General features: G+C 33.9%; 1 pseudogene; it reads right to left on the bottom strand.

The window, feature by feature from the left end:
• Positions 1 to 4,383: 4,383 nt before the first annotated feature.
• LOC145560305 (uncharacterized) lies at positions 4,384 to 6,089 on the bottom strand (annotated as a pseudogene).
• Between the last annotated feature and the right edge of the window lie 492 nt (positions 6,090 to 6,581).

Below are 6,581 nucleotides of genomic sequence, written 5' to 3' on the forward strand. Positions count from 1 at the left end.
TATTATACATCTTCTCTCTGTTATTACGCACTTTGTCATCTTCCCATTCAATCGGTTGATTTATTGGTTTCAAGTTTCAACCACAAAGTCAGTGACAATCTTCAAAGGTATTTTTCAATTTTAATTTCAATTGTTTTATAAGGTTTTGATTGATTTTAGATTTTAAGGTATTATCCTTTTTTAATTTTAGGGTCTGGGCATTCATTTATTTTCCCTAAATTTGATTGGATTTTGAAAGAAAAAAAAAATAGTACTCCCTCTGTTCCTAAATGTTTTTTACGTTTCCATTTAGGGTGTTCCTTTTTATTCTTTACATTTAGTATCAACGTTTCCATTTAGGGTGTTCCTTTTTATTCTTTACATTTAGTATCTTTCCTATTTTGGTCATAAATTTTGGACAAAATTACCCTTATTTTACAACTTTTTTTACTCAAAAGTCCTTACTTTTCCATGTGCTATTGTACTTTTTGTACTATTTTAATAGTTTTTCAACACTTATTATTACTTTCTCTCTCCTCTCTCCTCTAATTTCTTCACCCCACATGCTTGACATTGTATTTTTCAATAAAATTGTACTTTCAATCATTGAAATATTCCAATATAACTCAACTTTACACAACTTCTTAATTACCGCGCATAATTCCAAACGTTAAAAACATTAGGGAACGGAGGGAGTAGATAATTGAAATGAATGGAGAACCAGAAACACTATAAGCGAGGGAAATATACCAACTTCCGAGCACTAGCTAACCCATGGAAGCCCCTCATGTCTCTTTCTATTCTTTCAATTTGATTATTTCATGAATATTTGCCAGTGGCTTTGTGGTTTGTCCAGTTAAGCGCGCGTTACCACAAATCCAATCAAAAGGTACTTTAATTTTTTGCCTATACGATTTTTTAGGATTTTTATTTATGATCTTTAAATTGAACTTTGGTTTTGATTTTGGGGATTGTAGAATTTTACAAAGGTGGCTTTCAACATTGCTATTATATTCGTTGTTTTGAGATGCAAAGAACATTTAAATTTCGATTATAATTTTGGGATTAAGAGCGTAAAATGAGATTTCACAACTTTAAAAGATGCAATTTTTCAAGGTACTTGTTTTTTAAAGGGAGTAGAATGCCTTTGTGCTTAGGCTCTGGATGTATATTCTATATTTGAAGGAAAGGAGGTGTGAGTAGTTCTCTTATCAATCCTAACCAACCTTAAAGGTTTATTGTTACTTGTTAGAAGAGATGATACCACTTTTCTAGCGAGATTCTGATATGATGCATCCTAATAATGCTATATGCTCTGCATCTAATGAGTATCAGCTTAATGATTTACTGTATTTCTTTGTATTGTTGAGTTTAATTAAGTTGAGCTCAAGCTTGCCTGCATTGGATAACTAAGCTCTTCTTACATTGGGTTTAATTACAGAGTATTAAAAAATAAAAAATAAAGCCCCAGGACCAATATACGAAGAGAGGGAAAAAAAAAAGCTACTCCGTATTTTATTATTTTGGATTTTTACATTGGTTCAAGCTACCAAACTTTATATTAGATGATCATATTAGACTTAACAACAATACTAAGTATAAATGTACGTTGCATTGGACTTGAGCAAAATCCAAATTCAAAACTAAAATTAAACACCTAAGAGTCCTAACTACTCATAGGGTACCCAAGAACAAATTGATGCAAAATTTCATTATTCCTCTGTTTGTTTATCTTTGTTTTCAGCTTGTAATATGTATCAAAATTTTATTCTAGAGAATCAAATGCTATTTTTTACTCTTTAAAATACATAAGAAAAGGTTAAGGATATATGATTTTGAACTTAATAGTCGACTATTACTCATTCTAAAGGTTCATTGTATTAATTCTTACCAGTTTCAAGGTATTTACAGATTGCATAAGACATTTTTACATGCAAAATTCTTACTAATCATAACTATGTACAAGCTAAATCTTAAGTACAAAGACAAGCCTTGATAACTTCACCGCATAGGATAGCCATGTCGCGCGCATCGCGTGCGTTAGCCACCCTAGTGAAAATAAAAGTATCCAAAACTTCACTCCACATGCGCCAGCCAAACTTTCCTCTTCTTTTTTTTTTTAATTACTCCACCGTTTCTCTTTCCTCTTTATTTCTCACCCAACTCTCTCTCTCTTCTGCTCTCAATTTCTCTCTTCTTGGCTCAATTTTTCACCATTACAAATTCGATTTCTCAATTTTCTAGGCTTTATTATACATTTTTTTTCTGCATTTTTCTTCTGATTATTGAAGTTTGTTGAAATTTGTATCAATGAAGAAGATTAGTACAAAACTACAAATCCACCACATGCAAATATGTTTTCTGAATTGTTTTTACGGTATTTCAGTATAATTTATGTGATTTTGCTATTGTTGAACTTTAATTTCAATTTTTAATTGTGTTTGTTTCGTCATTTTTCAATACATTTTTACTTGTAATTGTGGAAGGAAGAACACTAGTAATCTAGTTTCAAATAAATGATGGAGATCTATTATCTATTACGTTTTTTAAATTTTGTGTATTATAATTTAGCTTTAAATTAAATAAATGGAGATCTAAGTTTAATTTTGAGAAATGTTGATTTATAGTAAAATATGGGTCACTTTTATACTAATATGAGTCACTTTTGTGAAAATATGGGTTACCTTTGGAAAAAAAAAAAAAAAAAACTAATGAGATTATGGAAATTTTATGTGAAAATATGGATCACTTTTGTGAAAAAAAAAGGGTCACTTTTGTAAAAAAAAAAAAAAAGGATCACTTTTGTAAAAACAGAAAAAAAGGGTTACTATTGTGAAAATATGGGCCACTTTTATAAAAAAAAAATGATCATTTTTGTGAAAATAAGAGTCACTTTAATTTTGTGGAAAAAAGGGTCACTTTTGTAAAATAAAAGGGTCACTTTTGTGAAAATATTACAGTTCACACGCGCCAAATATTCGATGTACAATAAAATTATTGTAAACCGGGGGCATGCAAAAGTTTTTGTTAACAATTATATTGTGGTGAGAATGGAAAGTTTACCGAACTTAGTTTAGATAACTATTGCTTTCATTATCTTGTCATTGATTTTTCAAATTTTGATGTGGATATTCACGGGCTCTTTGGTGTAAGTAAATACTTGTACTCTTTCGTCGAGGAACTAGAAATGGAGGAAAGTTATGCATTTACTAATGCATAACATTGATTAAAATATTATAAAAACACATGATAGAGAGAGAAAAGAGGAGAGAGATAGGAAGAGAGAGGCATGTAGGTGGACCACACCTATTTTTTGGTCGGATTGTATCACGTGATGGGGGGCCACTTGCTGATTGTTCCACTGAAAGTTTATATAGTACCATTGAATCCTCAGTGGTACTATTTACGCATAAATTTAGTACAACTGAATACATATATAATACCATTATGTGCACATATAGTATCACTGTATATTCAATGGTACCATTTGATCATCCAATGATATCAGAATATTTATTAATTTGTACATATGCATGATTACATGAATACCCTTTGTTATGCATTTCTAAATGCCTAACATTCCTCCCTTTAAAATTCCTCCTCTTTCGTCATAGTACAATTCTCGAATGGCCAATGAAAATTGTTAACACGTCACTTCTTTAACATAGTGGCGAAGATTGAAGAGATGGTGAAAATGAAACACTTTGAACAAATTCCAGAAAATAAATGTATACTTAGGGCCTGTTCTCATTGACTGAACTCAGCTGAACTGAACTGAACTCTACTGAACTGAGCTGAGCTGAGCTGAACTGAACTGAACTGAACTGAATATTTTATAAGAGAAGGAAATTAGGAGCTGAGCTGAACTGAACTGAACTGAACTGAATTTCAACGTAACAGAACAGGCCCTTAGTCTCTAAAAGTTTTTTCTCTTTGGATTTTTTTCTTAAACAATCACTAATTCACTAACTAAATAGGTATAAAAATCTAAATGAACAAAATTTTCATATTAGAGTTTATGTTACAAGCAATACTTTAGAACCGTAAACCCGTTTACTTAGTTACATCCCCTTCTATATCTGCATATACAATCAATTTAATCCAGCATACCATATCATTCTGTTAAGCCATGTCCTAGTGAAATCTCCTTTTGTTTCTACTAATTACAGCTTATTTCTTGTCCTTTAATAGTGAGCTAAAAATATTCTAATTATTAGCAAGTGCTTCGCATATTCAGTGTGTGATTTGTTGATCTTTGTCAATATTTATTTCTAGACAAAAATTTAAAATTAAAGTGGAATAAGAATCGAACATTTAATCTTTCAAGTACGTAGCAAACGATTAAGCTATTCATTACAAAAGAATTATTGAGCCTTGGAGGCTGACTGTAGAGTACATATCAGATACGAGTAAACGAATAAAAAGACATCTATATTCTGCATCTATTTGAATAAACTTTAAAGATATGTACAGGATAGACGGCATAGCATCAGCCACTATGTTGCAAGGAAATAAGACTCGATTACAGTCGAAAGAGAAGTATGTTTCCTAGGTTGAAGTTACATAGCACATGAACTCCTCATTAGCTTCAAGGGCTGCCATAACTTCAGGTTTAAGACAGATTTCTAAATCTATACTTCCTCCTCGTCCTTCACATCCCGGGTTTGTATTAACCCTTCCATCTTCACCCTTTCCAAACCCGACGCGAGCAGCCAAAGCTCGTCCCAGCCCAAATTGAGGTCCATACATATCAAACCTCGACGACCCTCCAATCGAAACCTTATTCCCTCTTAAAGGATCCACTCCTTTAGAGGGAGCCGTGACTTTTGGGTCATCAATAACTCTTTTGAAAAAACCAAGTATTTGTTCTTCATTTTGGGCCGTAATTGATTTGTTTAAACTCATTGCAGCCCAGCCCAAATCATGGCCCAATAACTGATCCACCTTACAAGCTCCATGAGCTCCACTAATGAAGTTCCCAACGTAGTCATCCGAAATGGGTGGGTTAAGTCGAGGTCGAGCATTTACAGGTATGATACATATAGTTGGTTGATCCAATGGTAACTTTCGAGCCTTCGTTATGGACCTCCAAACAAGCGCGATTAAGGCTTGAAAAGACGATATAATATTGTTGTGTGTTGTCCCACCTTGTTGATTGGCCTCGGCCTTAAGTCTTTCCAACGAAGTTAATGAGAAGTGGAAGATTTTCTCAATTAATCGTTCAGATTCATAATTATTATCACCGTCTAAATATTGATCAAAATTAAGATACGGAAATTTAATGACCAGAACATCTTCGTTATCGGGCTTATTAACATTCCACGGCTTATAATTAAAAATGGGTGGACGTGAGATTTGTATAACCTCCTTTACACTAGCAAGATCACTATCAAAATTAAATATTTCAGACAACATATTTATAAAATGGATAAAAGTGGTACCATCTCCTACACAATGGTTCATGCTAAACCCAATGAACACACCATCTAGGAGTTCTGTTACCTGGATTGATAATAGAGCTCTTGTATGACCATAATAATTATTCCAATTTTCACCTAGATCAAAAAAAGACGAAACCACGTCCGCAGTAACATCAGTAGGGGAGAGAATATCTGATACTGTGAGGCCGAGGGCGGCTGCACGAATGAGCCTCGCTCCAAGGCCGCCCTCGGTACAGTCGATAGAGATCGTACAAGCGTTCTCCTCGGGATATTTTTCCGTCTTTAAACGACCCGATAACGCGTAAAAATGGACAAGGGCATGGGGAAAGTGAGTGTTTGAGCTTCTCAAACAAATGAGAGACAACATCTGTTGTAGCATCATTGTTAGAAGTATTAAGGGTACTAAAAAGAAGGCCCTTTTGTATGGGAAACTTGAAAAGCATGAGTAGATCAAGAGGGGTTAAAAAGTATGGTTGTTTTGTTAATTCGTAAATAATTTCATCAAACTTCGGCTTAACCAAACATTCTGAAACGAATTTGGTTGGTAGTATTTGATTCTGCATTTTGTAAAATGAATAGATGTATACTGATTTTGGATGTAGATTTGATTCTAAGTAGGAAAATAAATCGAGTTCTTTGGAATTCATTCTTTTATGGTAGTAGAGTTAGCTCTCGGCCTCGCGCACCATGAGGAACATTGTAGTACTCCGGTTCATTGTCACTTTTTTGGCATAATATGCATAAATTTGGCATATGCAAAATATGTTCATCTACAAAAACCACGATGACTGGCTCATTCGTAAAATTACCTCATCCTTAAAAAGTTAAATTGCACATACTTGAGAGATTATTGGGGGTTCAAGACCAAGGCATCTGAACACATGACAACTGGGGAGGGGACTGCCGAGGTTCATCATTTTCATAAACAATTGAATTTTATTAAGGGGGTAAAAGAAGAGCTGTGAATTCGGGTAAACGGGTCAGATTGGGGTCAAGTAAAAGTGGGTCGGGTCAATTCACATTAATTCCATAACCTATGCGGGTTGGGTTTGGGTTGGGTCATGCTAGAGTCAGGTCACGTCGGGTCATACTTCTTATCGGGTTTGGGTCAGATTTAGGTCGGGTTAATAACAGGTCGGGTTACATTCGGGTCGGGTGAAC

This window comes from Chenopodium album, chromosome 9 (assembly GCF_948465745.1).
Source record: "Chenopodium album chromosome 9, dcCheAlbu1.1, whole genome shotgun sequence".
Lineage (NCBI taxonomy): Eukaryota > Viridiplantae > Streptophyta > Magnoliopsida > Caryophyllales > Amaranthaceae > Chenopodium > Chenopodium album.